Source organism: Mirounga leonina, unplaced genomic scaffold (assembly GCF_011800145.1).
Source record: "Mirounga leonina isolate KUSES-001 unplaced genomic scaffold, KU_Mleo_1.0 Mir_488, whole genome shotgun sequence".
NCBI lineage: Eukaryota > Metazoa > Chordata > Mammalia > Carnivora > Phocidae > Mirounga > Mirounga leonina.
In genome coordinates, this window is record NW_023270777.1 from 6294874 (window position 1) to 6314821 (window position 19948).

The 19948-nt window shown below is 40.6% G+C and overlaps 1 pseudogene; it reads right to left on the reverse strand.

The window, feature by feature from the left end:
* Positions 1-13873: 13873 nt before the first annotated feature.
* LOC117999908 lies at positions 13874-17025 on the reverse strand (annotated as a pseudogene).
* Between the last annotated feature and the right edge of the window lie 2923 nt (positions 17026-19948).

The following is a 19948-nucleotide window of genomic DNA, read 5'->3' on the forward strand; positions in this document are numbered from 1 at the left end:
CCAACCTGAAGATTTTGATAAGACTAAATGATGTCTTTGCCCATTATCTACTATCATCTGAAGTTTTATTTATTTATTTATTTTATTCTTATGTTAATCCCCATACATTACATCATTAGTTTTAGATGAAGTGTTCCATGATTCATTGTTTGTGCACAACACCCAGTGCTCCATGCAGAATGCGCCCTCCTCAATACCCACCAGCAGGCCAACCCATCCTCCCACCCCCCTCCCCTCCAGATATCATCTGAAGTTTTAGAGTAGACTGATATCATTCATGGTTTCTTTTCATGCTGAAACAAAAAATAGGTTTTTTTTAAGATTTTATTTATTTGTATGAGAGAGAGCAAGCACAAACAGGGAGAGTAGCAGAGGGAGAGGGAGAAGCAGAGTCCCTGCTGAGCAGGGATCCTGACGTTCATGACCTGAGCTGAAGGCAGACGCTTAACTGCCTGAGCCACCCAGGCACCCCCACAAAATGATTTTTTATTTGGCACCATTGAATGAACATGAGAGCTTGAGAATTCAGACTTCAGATAAGATATGACCCAAATGTCGAAACACTTCATATTACCCTTCATAAGTACTAATACTCTGGTACCATGAGTGAAGAAAAAAACTATCTTACAAGTAAGATCTTGTAATTATTGATGTAATAGATTAGCTCTTACCTTCTGTTTTTAACCAGTCAATAACGGTGAGTTACGAGAAAAAAGTTGGAGGTACTCCACATTTAAAATGTATCATCTTTTCATCCCCTTGGATGATTACTCGTCCTTTTGGGGAAACCAGGTTTCCTCAGTTCACTCCAAGCTAATAAAAATTCACTTAACTTCTTCAAGTCTCATTTTTCTCATTTCTAAAACAGTTACACTAATTTATGAGGACATGAGAATTCTTTTTTTTTTTTTTTAAGATTTTATTTATTTATTCGACAGAGAGAGACAGCGAGAGAGGGAGAAGCAGGCTCCCTGCCGAGCAGAGAGCCCGATGTGGGGCTCGATCCCAGGACTCTGGGATCATGACCTGAGCCGAAGGCAGTCGCTTAACGCCTGAGCCACCCAGGCGCCCCAAGGACATGAGAATTCTAAGTGTTTATGCACCTAAACACCTTGCTTTAAAAAAAAAAAAAAGCCGAGAGACATGAATGGACTGGAGGGGGGAAAAGATGGCAGAGGAGTAGGGGACCCTATTCCAACTGGTCCCTGGAATTGAGCTAGATATCTACCAGACCACTCTGAACACCCACGAAATCAGCCTGAGATGTAAGAAGATAGATCTGGATCTCTACAAACAGAATATCGCAGGCAGTTGGTTTCGAGGTACAAAGTGGGGAGCTGTGATTCCGCGGGCAGATATTACAGGATAAACGGAAGGGAGAGGGAGCCTGGCCGTTGGGATCCTACACTGCCAGTGAGCAATAGCCTCCCACGCTGGGGACTGGGCACAGACTCACAGACTGGTAGTGATGAGGAAAGGACTTTAGGGCAGCACCCCGGACGGAAACCCAGAGCGACGGGGCCACACGTGTGAACTGGAGGTGGCTGGCAGTTTTAGAAGCACAAAGGGCAGGGACGTGCCCCGACCTGGAGGCAAGGACTGGGAGCATTGCTGAGGGGCGCACAACCCAGGACGCTGCAATTTATAGCAGCACAGACAGAAACAGAGACGGTGTGGCCTGGAGAGCTCACTGAAGAACAGACTGTGATCTCTCTGCTCTGAGGCAGAGGGTTGGAAATGGTCTCTTCTGCTCTGATTCTTGGAAGAGATGCGGAGAGCCACCAGGGAAAGCCGCCAGAGAACAAAAGCCCCCCAAAAACGGTTTTCACTGAGCCCATCTCCTGCCACAGGGGGCAGGGCAGCTCTGCCCAAACAGTGTTGCCTGAGTAACAGTGTGGCAGGCCCCTCCCCCAGAAGATAGGCTGGGAAAACAAGAGGCCAGCAACCCTAAGGTCCCTAGAAAACAGGTGCATCTTGCTTGGCTTGTGGTCAATAATTTGGACTCTATACATTCCCTCAACCACCCCTCAACAGAATAACTAAGAGGAGGAACCCCCAAAATAGGAAAGACTCCGAGACTATGACTTATGCCACAGGTTTACAAATGGATTCAGATATAACCAAGATGTCGGAGATGGAATTCAGGCTAGCAATTGTGAAGACAATAGCTAGAATGGAGAAATCAATTAATGGCAACATAGAGTCTCTAAGGGCAGAAATGAAAGCTGAATTGGCAGAACTTAAAAATGCTATTAATGAGATCCAATTTAATCTAGATAATCTAACAGCTAGCGTAAGCGAGGCAGAAGAACGAATTAGTGATCTAGAAGACCAATTAATAGACAAAAAGGGAAAAGAGGAGGCCAGGGAAAAACAACTCAGGATCCGTGAAAATAGAATCAGGGAAATAAGTGACACCGTGAAATGTTCCAGTGTCAGAATTATTGGAATCCCTGAGGGGGTGGAGAGAGAGAGAGGACTAGAAGATATATTTGAGCAAATCGTAGCTGAGAACTTCCCTAATCTGGGGAATGAAACGAACATTTGCGTCCTAGAGGCAGAGAGGACCCGTCCCAAGATCAAGGAAAACAGGCCAACATCCCGGCATGTAATAGTAAAACTCGCAAATCTTAGAACCAAGGAAGCCATCTTAAGGGCAGTTAGGGGGAAGAGAGTTCTTGCATACAGAGGGAGGAACATCGGAATAATGTCAGACCTATCCACAGAGACCTGGCAAGCCAGAAAGGCCTGGTAAGACATATTCAGGGTACTAAACGAGAAGAACATGCAGCCAAGAATACTTTGTCTGGCAAGGCTGTCATTTAGAATGGGTGGAGAAATGCAGAGCTTCCAAGACCAGCAGAAACTGAAAGAATATGTGACCACTAAGCCAGCCTTGCAAGAAATATTAAGAGCGGTTCTATAAAAGGAGAAAGACCCCAAGAGTGATATAGAAAAGAAATTTACAGGGACAATCTATAAAAACAAGGTCTTCACAGGCAACATGATGACAATTAATGCATATCTTTCAATAATCACTCTCAACCTGAATGGCCTAAATGCTCCCATAAAATGGCACAGGGTTGCAGATTGGATAAAAAGACAGGACCCATCCATATGCTGTCTACAAGAGACTCATTTTGAACCTAAAGATACATCCACACTGAAAGTGAAGGGATGAAGAGCCATCTTCCATGCCAATGGACCTCAAAAGAAAGCTGGGGTAGCAATTCTTGTATCAGACAAATGAGATTTTAAACTAAAGGCTATAGTTAGAGACACAGAAGGACACTATATCATTCTTAAAGGGTCTATCCAACAAGAACTAACAATTGTAAATATCTATGCCCCCAACATGGGAGCAGCCATCTACATAAGCCAACTGTTAACCAAAATAAAGAGTCATATTGATAACAATATGTTAATTGTAGGAGACCTCAGTACTCCACTCTCAGCAATGGACAGATCATCTAAGCAGAAAAATCAACAAAGAAACAAGAGCTTTGAATGACACACTGGACCGGATGGACCTCATAGATACATACAGAACATTCCACCCTAAAACAACAGAATACTCATTCTTCTCAAGCGCACATGGCACTTTCTCCAGAATAGACCACATACTGGGTCGCAAATCAGGTTTCAACCGATACCAAAAGATTGAAATTATTCCCTGCATATTCTTAGACCATAATGCTTTAAAACTGGAACTCAATCACAAGAAAAAATTTGGAAGAAATTTAAACACTTGGAAGCTAAAGACCAGTCTGCTCAAGAATGGGTCAACCAGGAAATCAAAGAAGAACTTAAACAATTCATGGAAACCAATGAGAATGAAAACACATTAGTCCAAAACCTATGGGATACTGCAAAGATGGTCCTAAGGGGGAAATACATAGCCATCCAAGCCTCACTCAAAAAAAATAGAAAAATCCCGAATTCACCAACTAACTCTACACCTTAAGGAACTAGAGAAAAAGCAACAAACAATGCCTAAGCCATGCATTAGAAGAGAAATAATTAAGATTAGAGCAGAAATCAATGAATTAGAAACCAGAAACACAGTAGATCAGATCAACGATACTAGAAGCTGGTTCTTTGAAAGAATTAATAAGATTGATAAACCACTGGCCAGACTTATCCAAAAGAAAAGAGAAAGGACCCCAATTAATAAAATTATGAATGAAAGGGGAGAGATCACAACTAACACCAAGGAAATAGAAACCGTTATTAGAAATTATTATCAACAACTATATGCCAATAAACTGAGTAACCTGGATGAAATGGATGCTTTCCTAGAAATGTATAAACTCCCAAGACTGAAACAGGAAGAAATTGACAACCTGAATAGGCCAGTAACCAGTAACGAGATTGAAGCAGTGATCAAAAACCTCCCAAAAAACAAGAGTCCAGGACCTGATGGATTCCCTGGGGAATTCTACCAAACATTCAAAGAAGAAATAATACCTATTCTACTGAAGCTGTTTCAAAAAATAGAAACAGAAGGAAAGCTTCCAGACTCATTCTCTGAGGCCAGCATTACCTTAATCCCCAAACCAGGCAAAGACCCCATCAAAAAGGAGAATTTCAGACTGATATCCCTGATGAATATGGATTCCAAAATCCTCGACAAAATCCTAGGTAATAGGATCCAACAATATATTAAAAGGATCATCCAGCACGACCAAGTGGGATTTATCCCCAGATGCAAGGGTGGTTCAACATTCACAAATCAATCAGCATGATAGAACACATTAATAAGAGGAGAGAGAAGAAGCATATGGTCCTCTCAATTGATGCAGAAATAGCATTTGACAAAATACAGCATCCTTTCCTGATTAAAACTCTTCAGAGTATAGGAATAGAGGGAACATTCCTCAAGTTCATAAAATCCATTTATGAAAAACCCACAGCGAATATCATCCTCAATGGGGAAAATCCGAGAGCCTTTCCATTAAGACCAGGAACATAAGGATGCCCACTCTCGCCACTATTGTTCAACATAGTACTAGAAGTCCTAGCAACAGCAATCAGACAACAAAAAGAAATAAAAGTATTCAAATTGGCAAAGAAGAAGTCAAACTCTCTTTTCACAGATGACGTGATACTTTATGTGGAAAACCCAAAAGATTCCACCCCCAAATTACTAGAACTCATACAGCAATTCAGTAACGTGGCAGGATACAAAATCAATGCACAGAAATCAGTTGCTTTCTTATACACTAACAACGCAACTGTAGAAAGAGAAATTAGAGAAACGATTCCATTTACAATAGCACCAAAACCCATAAGATACCTTGGAATAAACCTAACCAAAGAGGTAAAGGATCTATACTCTAGAAACTACAGAACACTCATGAAAGAAATTGAAGAAGACACAAAAGAATGGAAAACATTCCATGCTCATGGATGGGAAGAATAAACATTATTAAAATGTCTGTGCTACCAAGAACAATCTATACCTTCAATGTCATCCTGATCAAAATTCCAATGACATTTTCCAAGGTGCTGGAACAAACAATCCTAAAATTTGTATGGAATCAGAAAAGACCCTGAATTGCCAAGGAAATGTTGAAAAAGAAAAACAAAGCTGGGGGCATCACCACGTTGCCCAATTTCAAGCTATATTACAAAGCAGTGATTACCAAGACAGCATGGTACTAGCACAAAAACAGACATAGAGACCAGTGGAACAGAATAGAGAGCCCAGATATGGACCCTCAACTCTATGGTCAAATAATCTTCAACAAAGCAGGAAAAAATACACAATGGAAAAAAGACAGTCTCTTCAATAAATGGTGCTGGGAAAATTGGACAGCCATATGCAGAAGAATGAAACTCGACCATTCTCTAACACCATACACAAAGATAAACCCCAAATGGATGAAAGACCTCAATGTGAGACAGGAATCCATCAAAATCCTAGAGCAGAACATAGGCAGTAACCTCTTTGACATTGACCACACCAACTTCTTTCAAGATCCATCTCCAAAAGCTAGTGAAACAAAAGCAAAAATGAACTTTTGGGACTTCAAGATAAAAAGCTGCTGCATAGCAAAGGAAATAGTCAACAAAACAAAGAGGCAACCCACAGAATGGGAGAAGATATTTGCAAATGACACTACAGATAAAGGACTGGTATCTAAGATCTATAAAGAACTTCTCAGGGATGCCTGGGTGGCTCAGTCGGTTGAGCGTCTGCCTTCGGCTCGGGTCCTGATCCCGGGGTCCTGGGATCGAGTCCCGCGTCGGGCTCTCTGCTCGGCAGGGAGCCTGCTTTTCCCTCCGCCTGCCACTCCCCCTGCTTGTGCTCTCTCTCTCTCTGACAGGTGAATAAATAAAATCTTTAAAAAAAAAAAAAAAGAACTTCTCAAACTCAACACCCAAATAACAAATAATCAAGTCAAAAAATGGACAGAAGACATGAACAGACACTTCTCCAAAGAAGACATACCAATGGCTAACAGACACATGAAAAAATGTTCATCATCATTAGCCATCAGGGAAATTCAAATCAAAACCACATTGAGATACCACCTTACACCAGTTAGAATGGCAAAAATTGACAAGGCAAGAAGCAACAAATGTTGGAGAGGTTGTGGAGAAAGGGGAACTCTCTTACACTGTTGGTGGGAATGCAAGTTGTACAGCCACTTTGGAAAACAGTATGGAGATGCCTCAAAAAATTAAAAATAGAGCTACCCTATGACCCAGTAATTGCACTCCTGGGTATTTACCCCAAAGACACAGACGTAGTGAAAAGAAGGGCCATATGCACCCCAATGTTCATAGCAGCAATGTCCACAGTAGCCAAACTGTGGAAAGAGCCGAGATGCCCTTCAACAAACGAATGGATAAAGATGTGGTCCATATATACAATGGAATATTGCTCAGCCATCAGAAAGGATGAATACCCAACTTTTACATCAACATGGATGGGACTGGAGGAGATTATGCTAAGTGAAATAAGTCAAGCAGAGAAAGTCAATTATCATATGGTTTCACTTACTTATGGAACATAAGGAATAGCACGGAGGACATTAGGAGAAGGAAGAGAAAAATGAAGGGGGGTGGAATCGGAGGGAGAGATGAACCATGAGAGACTATGGACTCTGAGAAACAAACAGGGTTTTGGGGGGGGGGGTGGAGGGATGGGTTAGTCTGGTGATGGGTATTAAGGAGGGCACGGAGTACATGGAGCACAGGGTGTTACTCAAAAACAATGAATCTTGGATCACTACATCAAAAACTAATGATGTATTGTATGGTGACTAACATAACATAATAAAGTTAAAAAAAAGAGACACGAAACTTGATAAAACTAAAAGAGACAATAGAAAACCCCACTACTATAGTTTGAGATTTTAATATTCTTGTCTCAATAATTATTAGAATAAGAATACACAATGAATATCGAGAAGAATATAGAAGATTGGAGGAAGTCTATCAACCAAATAAACTTGACACCTGTGGACCTTTGCCCCCAAAACTGCAAAATATATATTCCTTTAAAGATATGATGGAATATTTCTCAAGGTAGACCATCTGCTGGGCTACAAAGCAGGTACTCCTACATTAAGAAAGATTGAAACCTCTCAGAGTATACTCTGACCACAGTGGAGTTAATTTAGACATCACTAAAGGAAAGATAACTGGAAAGATCTGGGAATTAAGCACTTCTAAATAATCCACAGGGAAATCAGAAAATACTTTGAGTGAACGATAATGATAGCACAATATATTTGTGGGATTCCTTTAAGTTAGTACATGAAGATAAAAGTATAAAATAATTGTTTTTAAATGATTGGCTTTAAATATATTAGAAAAGAAGAATAAGATTTAAAATCAATGATCTAGGCTTTCACCTTGAAGAACCAGAAAAGGAAAATCATATTAAGCCCAAAACAAGTAGAAGGAACAAAGTAATAAAGCCAAAATCATAAATGGATGAAGCAGAAAAAAAAAAAATGAAAAAAGAGAAAATCAGCAAAGATGAAGTTTGATTCTTTGAAAAGATTAATTAAATTGATGATCCTTGAGAGACTGATCCAGAAAAAAGAATACCTCACTGTACCCAGAAGAACCTGGAGCTAAAGTTATTATTATTTTTTTTTAATATTTTATTTACTTATTTGTCAGAGAGAGAGCACAGGCAGGGGGAGCTGCAGGCAGAGGGTGAAGCAGGCTCCCCACTGAGCAGGGACCCGGATGCGGAACTTGATCCCAGGACTCTGGGATCATGACCTGAGCCGAAGGCAGATGCTTAACCGAATGAACCACCCAGTGGTCCTGAACAAAAGTTATATTTAAGGGTGAAATACTCACTGCTTTTCTGTTGAGATTGGCAGCACAAGGAGGATATCCACTTCTATTCAACATTAGTGCAATTACATATGACAAGAATTGAAAGACCTAAATATTGGAAAAGAAGATGTAAAACTATATTTTCGGATAACATAATTTTATATAGAGAAAACCCAAAGGAATCTACAGAAAAACCGTAAGAACAATTAAATAACAAATTGGCAGGATACATGGTCAGTATATAAAAATCAGTTGTCTGTTTGTAAACCAATAATGAACAAATGGCAAATGAAATTTTTTAAAAATGCATCAAAAACATATGTGGTGATAAATTTAATGAAAAGTATGTAAAATACATATACTGAAAACTACAAAACATCTTTGAAAATAATGAGCTAATGAAATGGAGATAGCTGCCATGTTCATGGTTTGGATAACTTACTATTGTTAAAATGTCAGTTCTTCCCAATTTGATCTAGGAATCCAGTTAATATCCCAGTTAACATCTTAACGGTTTTTTTTTTTTTTTTCTTAATTCCAGTGTAGTTAACATACAGTGTTATATTAGTTTCAGATGTATAGTATAGTGATTCAGTACTTCCATACGTTACTCAGTGCTCATCATGTTAAGTGTGTTCTTCATCCCCTTCACCTTCATCCCTCCAGCCAGCTCTGCTCTGGTAACCATCTGTTTGTTCTCTATAGTTAATGGTCTGTTTTTTGGCTTGTCTCTTTTTTCTTCCTTTGTTCATTTGTTTTATTTCTTAAATTCTACATATGAGTGAAATCATGTGGTATTTGTCTTTCTCTGACTGACTTATTTCACTTAGCAGTATATCCTCTAGGTCCATCCACATTATTGCAAATGGCAATATTTCATTCTTTTTCTATGACTGAATAATATTCCATTGTGTACATAGACCACAGCTTCTTTATCCATTCATCTATTGATGGATACTTGGGTGGCTTCCATAATTTGGCTATTGTAAATAATGCTGCAGTAAACATAGGGGTGCATATATCTTTTCAAATTAGTGTTTTCATTTTCTTTAGATAGATACCCAGTAGCAGAATTACTGGATCATATGATAATTCTATTTTTAATTTTTTGAGGAATCTCCATACTGTTTTCCACAGTGGCTGCACCAGTCTGCATTCCCACCAACAGTGCGCAAGGGTTCCTTTCTATTCACATCCTTGCCAACACTAGTTGTTTTCTTGTGTTTTTGATTTCAGCCATTCTGACAGGTGTGAGGTGATATCTCATTGTAGTTTTTTAAGTTTTTATTTTAATTCCAGTTAGTTAATATATAGTGTAGTATTAGATTCTGGTGTACAATATAGTGATTTAACACTTCCATACATCATCCAGTGCTCATCACAAGTGCCCTCCTTAATCCCTATCACATATTTCATTTATCCCCCCACCCATCTCCCATCTGGTGACCATCAATGTGTTATTTCTCATTATACTTCTGATTTGCATTTCCCTGATGATGAGTGATGTTAAGCATCTTTTCTTGTGTCTGCTGGCCATCTGCATGTCTTCTCTGGAGAAATGTCTGCTCATGTCTTTTGTACATTTTTTAATTGGATTATTTGGGGGGTTTTGGTGTCGAGTTTTATAAATTCTTTATATATTTTGGATACTAACCTTTTATCAGATATGTCATTTGCAAATATCTTCTCCCATTCAGTAGGTTGTCTTTTAGTTTTGTTGATTGTTTCTTTTGCCGTGCAGAAGCTTTTTATTTTGATGTGGTCCCAATAGTTTATTTTTGCTTTTGTTTCCCTCGCCTCAAGAGACAAATCTAGAAAAATGTTGCTATGGCCAGACATCAGAGAAATTACTGGCTGTGCTCTCTTCTGGGATTTTTATGGTTACAGGTCTCACATTTAGAGTCTTTTTTTCTTTAATAGAAATGGATAAGCTGATTTTAAAATGCAAAGGACTTTGTATAGCCAAAAGCAATTTTGAAGAAGAATAGTGTTGGAAGACTTATTCTGAGTAATGTGAAAACTTACTATAAAGCTATGGTAATCAAGATACAGTGGTATTAACATGGGCATAGAAAAATTAATGGGTGGAACAAGATAGAATGCAGCAACAGAAACATATAGTCACCTGATTTTTTTTCAACATCCTTGAAATGTAATCAACAAACAGAATTTTAAGATCTTTAAACTGTACAGTATGATGGTTTGGTATATGTATGCATTGTGGAAGGATTCCTTCCATCTAGTTAATCAACATATTCATAACCTCACATAACACACACAACCTCACTTTTTTTTTTTATGAGAACACTTAAGTTCTACTATCTTGGCTAATTTCAGTTATTACAATTCAATGTTATCAACTATAGTCACCATGTTATACTTTAGATCCTCAGAACTTACTCATCTTATAACCATCAATACACCCATAGATTGTTCCTATACCTTGGTTATTGTGAATAATTATGTGTCAGGAGAGTACAGACATATCTTTGAGATACCGATTTCATTTCCTTTTAATATATGCACAGAAGTAGGATTCCTGGATCATATGGTACTTTTTTTTTTTTTAATTTTTAAGGGAAACTCCATACTTTTTTCCATAGTGGATATACCAGTTTACTTTCCCACCAACAGAGTACAAGAACTCTCTTTTCTCCACATCCTGACCAGCATTTGTTCTCTCTTACATTTTTTATAACGGCCAACCTAACAAGTATGAGGTCATATCTCTTTGTGGTTTTGATCGCATTTCCCAAACGATTAGTGATATTGAGCACTTTTTCATGTACCTATTGGCCATTTGTATGTCTTCTTTGAAACAATGTCTAAGTCTTTTGCTCAATTTTTAAGTTGGTGTTTTGGGGTTTTTTGTTTGGTTTTTTGGTTTTTTGTTACTGAATTCTATGAGTTTTTGTACATTTTGGATATATATTTTGGATATTAACTTCTTATAGGATATGTGGTTTGCAGATATCTTCTCTCATTATGTAGGTTGTTGTTGATCTTGTGATGGTTTCATTTGCTGTGCAAAAGCTTCTTAGTTTGAATTGAGCCAGGAATATACAACAGAGAAAAGACCGGGTGTTGGGAAAACTGGACAGCTCCATACAAAAGAATGAAACCAGATGCCTACCTGACACCATACATAAAAACCAACTCAAAATGAATTAAAGACTTGGATTTAAGACCCAAAAAGTAAAACTCCTAAAGAAAACATAAGGAGTAATCTCCTTGACATCAGTCTTGGCAATGATTTTTTGTGTTTGACCCCAAAAAGCAAGGCAACTAAAGCAAAAAATAAACAAGTGGTACTACATTGAACTATATAGTCAACTAGCTTTGACAAAGGAACCGGAGCTATAAAATGAGGAAAGAAAAAATATTTTCAACAAATGGTGCTGGAGTAACTAGATATCCATACAGAAAAATGAATTGGTAGGGAGAAAATGTAGTTAAAAAGTTAGAATATAGAAAGTTGGTAAATTCAAAAAGTAAATTAAATGTCTTTTTAAAAAAATAAAATGTAAAAATGACACATACATAGGGAAACCCCCCTAAAATATGAATAAGGTAATATTTTATTCTCTGAAAATTAATGTTAATATCTGGGTTTAAAAATAATTTTCTAGCAATATATAAAAAAATCTGACTCAGAAGACAAAGGAAATTTAATAGATCAATTGCTAGTATTAAAAAACTCTGGCCATATAATATCATAGATGGATACTATTAAATCTTTAAGGACCAGATAAAATTAATTACATCTTTCAGAGCATATATACAGGAGGAAGTAATTATTAGATAAATACTTATTAAGAATTTATTTTGAAATCCATAAGTACATTAATTCTAAAACCTGAAAAATATGACTCAAAAAGAGATAAGCAATCACAAATGAATATTAGCGTAAAAATCTAAAATTAAATAGTATAATACCCTCTAGTCCCATCCATGTCATTGCAGATGGCAAGATTTCATTCTTTTTGATGGCTGAGTAATATTCCATTGTGTATATATGCCACATCTTCTTTATCCATTCATCTGTCGATGGACATCTGGGCTCTTTCCAAGTAGAAATTAGATTGCAACCCCCAATCAACTGATGCTTATTCTTGGGATGAGAGGCCTCAGTATTAGAAACTCAGTGAAAGATATAAATAGTAGGACATCCATTGGTATTATTAGGACAAAGAAAAAGGTGTCAACAATGTCTTTGGTAAGTTTTGACATTCACTCTTGTTAAGTCAAGAATGGATGCCTATTTCCTTAAATGCCAAAAAAACCCTAATATCTGAGAACCTAACCAGCTTCATGCACAGGTAAAAATTAGAAACAGGAATGAAGCCAGGAATGAAACAAGGACCTCAGTCTCCTTGTTGGTCGACATCATTCTGGCCCCATTAGCTAGTGTATGGAGATGAAAGGAAGAATAAAATTTAAAAAGAAGAGGCAAAATTACATATTTTTTATAGATGACAATTTTACCCTTGGAAAGCCCAAGAGAATTAACTGAAAAATTACTAAATATCAAAATATTCAGAAAATTCTGACCAATTTTTAAGTTAACATTAAAAAATCAATAGTATCCCCTGTAAATAACCATGCAGGAAACAGAATGGAAAAAAATATCTCTTGGGACACCTGGGTGGCTCAGTCGGTTAAGCGTCTGCCTTCAGCTCAGGTCATGATCCCAGGGTTCTGGGATCGAGTCCCGCATTGGGCTCCCTGCTCTGCGGGGAGCCTGCTTCTTCCTCTGCCTCTGCCTCTCTATCTCTCATGAATAAATAAATAAAATCTTAAAAAAAAAAAAAAAAAAGAAAAAATATCTCTTTAGAAAGAGCAGGAATGTCCTTGATATAAATGATCGATATAAGGGATACTTTCAAACTCAATGGAAAGCCATAAAAGACACCTTAATAAACAAAAATGCATTCTATTCTTAGTAAACCTCAGTATGGGGGTGCCTGGGTGGCAGTCAGTTAAGCATCTGACTCTGGCTTCCACTCAGGTCGTGATCTCAGAGTCATGAGACTGAGCCCCGTGTTGGGCTCCGTGCTCAGCGCAGAGTCTGCTTGTCCCTCTCCCTCCTCCTCTGCCCTCCCCCCAAATAAATAAATAAATATTAAAAAAAAAAACCTCGGTACGGAAAAATGTCAGTTACTCCTTAATAAATTAATATAAAACTAATAACTATAATGTCAAGATTGTGCTGTGAGTCCACATAAGCTGATTCAAAAGTTTTATTTAACATTTTCTTTTCATTTTTTATTTTTTATTTTTATTTATTTTTATTTTTTGCATGAAGGATCCAAGGATTTAATTTACATGACAGGGAAGAACTAAAAATACTTGTTACAAAATCAAACTTCAGGAAACAATCTGAAAGAACTATTCAGTTCTTTTATATAGAAGCCTTTCTGAGGACCTGAAATAAATCTAAAGAGCAGCATAAAGACCACTGAAATGATTAGCCCAACATACAGTGAAGAAAATAACATTTTTTCAATCTCAATTGAAAAAAACCCACTAATTATCTAGTACTCTAGATTTCCTAATCTGTTTTTTTTTTTTACAAGTTTTGTGACTCATACTCAAAGTTCAACCTGTGTTTAACATTTTTAAGTTCAGACATATCAAAACCTAAAAAAGTACCGAAGGCTTGTGATTTTTTTATTGCTTTCATGCAAATATATCTTCTTTTTCCAAAATAAAATGAAGCCACGTCGATTTTTCCACACACACAAGAGTGAAGAAAGAAGTTCTGTATTTCCTTTTTACTGGGATATGGTCTCTTGTGGAAATCATCTCGAAGACATTGCTTTTTTTTTTTTTTCCTTCATAAGAACGGTCTTCATATCTTTTAGGGCTTAATGCTAAAATCTGAAAAGCATCATCATTAACAAGCGGCCCCTCTGTCCTGATTTCATTCCTTTGTCTTTTCAAAGGCACCACACTCCCCATCTTTTTGGGAGCTGGGGCTGCATCGCATCGCTGTTGATGACGAGAGGTTGCTCCTTCACATCCCTCTGGTCTTCTGCCCCAAAGTGGCCATCAGGCAGCTTTCTCTTTACAGAAAAGCTGGAGTCGTGGATCACCTCACCCTTCACTAAGAGCACGTCCCTATTCTTACTAAAATTAGGTTGGATCCAGAGGTCTGAGCAGCTGTTCTTTGGAGCCCTTCTGCAGCGCAGCAGGTGGATGGCAGTCAGGGTCACGTTGCCAGTGTAGACCCCAGAGCCAGGGATGCACTTGAACGCTGGAGATTTCAGAACTGTATGGACTGTTGTTGGTGTGATGTGGGGCCTCGCCTTCAAACGCAACTCAGACACCTCAGTCGTCACCAAGGTGCCAAACAAAGCAAAAGGGGCAAGTCACTACTTGTTTGCTGGGGCTCCCGGAGGCACCCTCTGTCTGGGGTCGTAGGGGCACAAGTGACTTGGAATGTATCCCAGCCAGTATTGGCAAGGAGGCTTCCGTTAGCATCGAGATCCAACTGAGAACCTTTGTTCCTATCATCCACACGTAATTTCTTCTCCCCCCGGGGCATAGTCCTACTGTGCTCTGAAAGGCCTTTAATGTCACAGAAAGTGCATGGGCAGAACACGCACCCAGGCCATTTGCAAGTGATGGATGCACTCTTCCTTGGACACCAGGCATTTGCAGGAGAGACACCAAACTGTTTTCTCACTCGTCCACTTTACACATGGTGCCCATGCTGCCAGGTTTTTGGGCTCCAAGTTTTCGGCAGGTTTGGATTCACTGTGCTTATGAGCCACCTCCATAGCAACCTGGGAGATGCTGGAAGGGAAGAGCTCATTGCAAACTGGACGGGTTTTCCACTGCTTCATCTCTTTGAGCACCTGGTTTGCTTCTGCCGCAGATGGAGAGGCCTGAGCAGACCTATTCCAAGTGGCGTTTACCACCGCTGAAGGAGACAGCAGGCAGGGCTAGATGGGCATCTGGGGCTGGGGGGACAGTGGCAACACCTCCTGGAAGCACAGGCAAAGTCACAGATGCTGGGGCAAGCGTGGATGTGGGAATCCCATTCACTTGCTTCCCCGTCGGCATGAGCTGCCTGAGAATAGAGCCTGATGGAGGAACATGGGGTTTTCAGAGGCGTCAGGTCTCACTGGCTGATTTGCAGGTGGAATGTTGGTGCTCACAGACTGGTTAAGTTGTAGGACCCCAGGTCTCACTGGCTGGCCCGCAGGGGAGCTCTCCTGACATGACAGGTTAATGAAGCTGAAGAACACCAGAATTAATACCCTGGTTCACAGGGAGAGTACCTGCCAAGAGTCTGGTTGGAAGAAGGGAGCCCAGTGGGACCACCTGGCCAGCAGGAAGGACCCCAGAAGTTGCCATCTGTCCCAAAGGGACAACCCCAGCAGGGGTCATCTGGCCTGCAGGAAGGACCCCTGATGGGACTGTCTGACTCACAGAAATCACCCCTCATGAGCCAGCCTGAAGAACCCCCCTGGGGGTGACAGAAGGACAGGAAGGACGCCAGGCCCAGGCAGGTCTGTCGATGGAAAGAACTCCAGGCCCAACAGGCTGGCTAAGGGGTAAAGGCCCCAGGGTGAATGGCCTGGTTTATGGGGTGGATGCCTGTTCAACAGACATTTACAGGTCCGACTGGCTGACTCAAGGGCAACACAGGAGGATTTGCTGACTGAACAAGTGGGACTCCATGAGAAAGAAAGACCAGCTGGGGAACGGAGGGAGGCAGAGGACTGGAGCCTAGAGTCATGTGGGACTGCGCCACGGCAGGTGGAGAAGGGGTGAGGCTTCCAGAAGTGCCCCAGGCCACTGTCACCAGCTGGACTGCGGTCTGACTCGCTACAGGGTTGTGGGAATGTGGCTGTGAGGCCCAGAACCCTGCTGTTTCGGTGGTACAGCCAAAGATGCCATTGGTTTGGGAGCAAAGCATGCATTTGCTTCAAAAGTCCAGGCTTCCTAATATGTCCTGAAATCACGGATCTAAGTTTATTCTCCAATCCCTGTGTAGGTCCAATGTCAAAATAGGATACATTAAAGCATCCCGGCTGCTGGCATTGGTGTTGCAGTTTTTACAATAATACTTGTCACATGGTGGCATCTTCTCAGTAGAAAAGCTGTCCTCGGTTTTTCGTTGCTCGCCCATTTCCTTGGTTTGCAGGCCAAAGGAGTGAATTAAGTCATGAAAACGGGCTACCAGCCCATGCTTCTTCATGTAGTACGCAGTGTTTGAAAAGTTGCATTTTAAACCTGTAAAACTATCACATCCCTCCTCGAAGATTTAGTTTCACCCAGAATACTCGCTGGGTAGTTCTGGACTTTCTGAACAGGTGTGTGGAACATTCCAGTGTGCCTTCCCACAATTTGGGGTTGAGAAGAAAAATACACAGTTTGGGCAAGGGATCACCAGCTCCTGATCAATGTCATCTTCATGGTAACGATGTAAATGATTTCTGAATGAAGTAAGCATTTTGTAGAGTATTTACAGAGGCTGCTACAACAATATGGCTTTGTTCGATATCTCACTTTCTTTCCAGAAGGTTCCCCAAGAGAAATATCTCCCCATGATGTGTTAAAAAAAAAAAAAGTACTTCTCTCCTGGATCAAAGCCTTTAAGGTATTTTAGCAACTCCTAGCAGCTGGGAAACCCAATATCTGCTAGAATGCTTTTCACCTTTTTTTTTGTACCTTTCTAATGTTAAGATTTTCCACAGGAATTTGGAACATTTTTAAATTTTTTCCTAGGGGCACCTGGGTGGCTCAGTCGGTTGGGCGTCTGCCTTCAAGTCACGATCCCGGGGTCCTGGGATCAAGTCCTGCATCAGTGGGGATTCTGCTTCTCCCTCTCACTGTACCCTGCTTGTGCTCTCTCTCTCAAATACATAAAATTTTTAAAAAATATCTGACTATCAGTACGCAAGTGCATACTCTCTGAACCGGCAGGTCTCATTTCTGACGTTCCAAAGCCAAATGTTAGTAGAAATTCTGCAAACACAATCTGTGTCAACATAGTCAGCAAAGGCAAATAAAAAATTAGCATTTTAATGTCAACATCTGCATATCCATCATCCATGTTCAGGCTGGGAGTATGGGGCTGAAGGGCTGGGGACTGGCTCTGGCCGCTAGGCTGCCCTCACAGTCCTCTCCCCCTGGGATGAAACCACCCCAGACCAGAGCTCAATGTCACTAGACCCCCATGGCCAACCTCAGTGGTCACTCCAGGCCACTCCTGGGAGAGGCTCCGGGGAACCAGGCTGTGGGGAGGTGCGCCCCACAGGAGTCGCCCTCCCCACCAACCTCCCCTTTATTTTTTTTTTAAGTAATGACAACAAAGAGACCAGTTGTTGCCTGCAAAGAGATAGAGGGAACTTTCTGGGGGTGACAGAGATATTGCATATCTTGATTGTGGTGGTAGTTTCATGGGTATATACATTTGTCAAAACTCATCAAACTGGACACTAAAAATGGGTACATTTTATTGTATGTAAATGATAGAATGATAGAACTGATTTAAAAAGAAAAATGTGAAGTAGAATAAAAGACACCATATAGGATTTTCTATTGGGGGTGAGGTCATTAGAACAACTCAAAGACCTGGCCTATTTACTAAGAGAAGAATACTTGAAACCTCCCAAGAAAAGCAAGTACAAATTTCACGTGGTACAATTGGAAATGACCAGAAAATGAAACACATGACATTCGAATGGCCTGGTATTCCACGGGGAACTGAGGAGCTGAAACCACATGGGGCGTAAGTTTGTCTATGGCCATGACTGCCTGGCCCTGCTTCTAGCCCCAAAGTGGAAGATGTGGGTGTCTCTGAGGTCCTGTGCACACATAAGGGGCAAGTAAGTAATTACAGGAAACAAAGGGACCCGAGACAGAGCCTTGGGGCCTGATTTATGTCTCCATCTGCTCTGGGCTGGCAAGAGCCTTAGTGAGAGATGTGCTCGGCGGCCCAACTGTGCTTATGATTTGTAAATAAAACAAAGTCAAACAACTGCAATCAAACAGTGTGTGGTGTGTCTTCTGCCCAAATTCAACCGTAGACTCATGAAGGCCTGGTGTGTTGGGAAAGCGAATGTCTCCGAGGTCAGCGTAGTATTGTAGTTTAAAAATCAAGGACCCCGGTCTTCCCTTTGAAAATGAAACTGCTCAGTGTGCAGAAAAGGCCTTAATATAAATAATGTGGCAGCCTCGTGGAGAGGCCTCTCCAATGCTGGTGGTCTCTGAACACTCACTGTCTGGCATTTCATGTTGTGTTTCAAAACCAGAATCATTATAAGCCACATAAATCTGTCAGTTCAGTTGAATTTGTACATCACCAAATCCCCGACTAATTTTTCAAAGATTATCCTCTGCCCCAAGTGAAGTCGAGGCTCTCGGATCCACTGGGCTTTTCTGGGTTGTCATATCGCCCATGTCCCAGCTTGTATTTTTATTATGTGAATGAAAATTCTCCAGGAATGTTGGACGGAGTTCAACATTACTAATACTCCATAGAATATTTAGGCAACCAAGTTATATTGGACATTGTTGCAGAACTCCTTTCTGGCAAAAACATCTAAAGTTAGGCACGTTTGTTCCATATTGGTTTTCACTGTATCTTAGTTAATATTCAGGCACAGTCCTACCTGGTACTCCCATTCTGGGGGGCACCTCTCCATGCTTCTCCCTGGAAACTCAGATCCTCTTTACCTCCCTTGGGTTATATAAAAACCTCCTCAAGTCCATCCTCCCGATTTCACCACTTCCCTCCAGTTACAAGTCCTAGTTCCCTGGATTCTGTTACCAGCTATTTTATTTTTAAAATCAATTAAATTGGGCGCCTGGGTGGCTCCGTCATTAACCGTCTGCCTTCGGCTCAGGTCATGATCCCAGATTCCTGGGATCGAGTCCCACATCGGGCTCCCTCTTTGGCGGGAAGCCTGCTTCTCCCTCTCCCATTCCCCCTGCTTGTGTTCCCTCTCTCACTGTGTCTCTCTCTGTCAAATAAATAAATAAATCTTTAAAAAATAAATAAAATCAATTAAATTATTTAAGTGATTTTTTTAAAGCATTGTACAACTAAGGAAGAATTTTTTTTAAGATTTTATTTATTTATTTGAGAGAATGAGATAGAGCATGAGAAGGGGGAGGGTCAGAGGGAGAAGCAGACTCCCTGCTGAGCAGGGAGCCCGATGTGGGACTCGATCCAGGGACTCCAGGATCATGACCTGAGCCGAAGGCAGTCGCTTAACCAACTGAGCCACCCAGGCGCCCGAAAGAATTTAATTTTTAAAGGAAAGGGGGACATTTTCCAGTGCTCCATGTCTGTGCTTTTGGATTCCTTCCCCTAATCTTCCCATCACTACACATTCTTCTCCTCCAGTCACCTAACTAGAGGCAAAGGACGTTCTCTAACTCATATTCAACCCTTTCTTCCTGCCATCTTTTTACCCACATAGACTTCAGAGCCCAGAAAATCTACAACAAGGATGTTGTCTATGGTGGTGTCTCTCACAGTTCTTCATAAATAAGTCAACTGTCTGATTAAGTCCCATGTGAAGCTTGCCTTTCCTCCCTATTCTCCTTTCTGGCCCCATCTCTGTGCCTGCCCTTGGGACAAGGCACTCCTAGGAAGATGGGCACGGTCTTCTGCCCATCATCT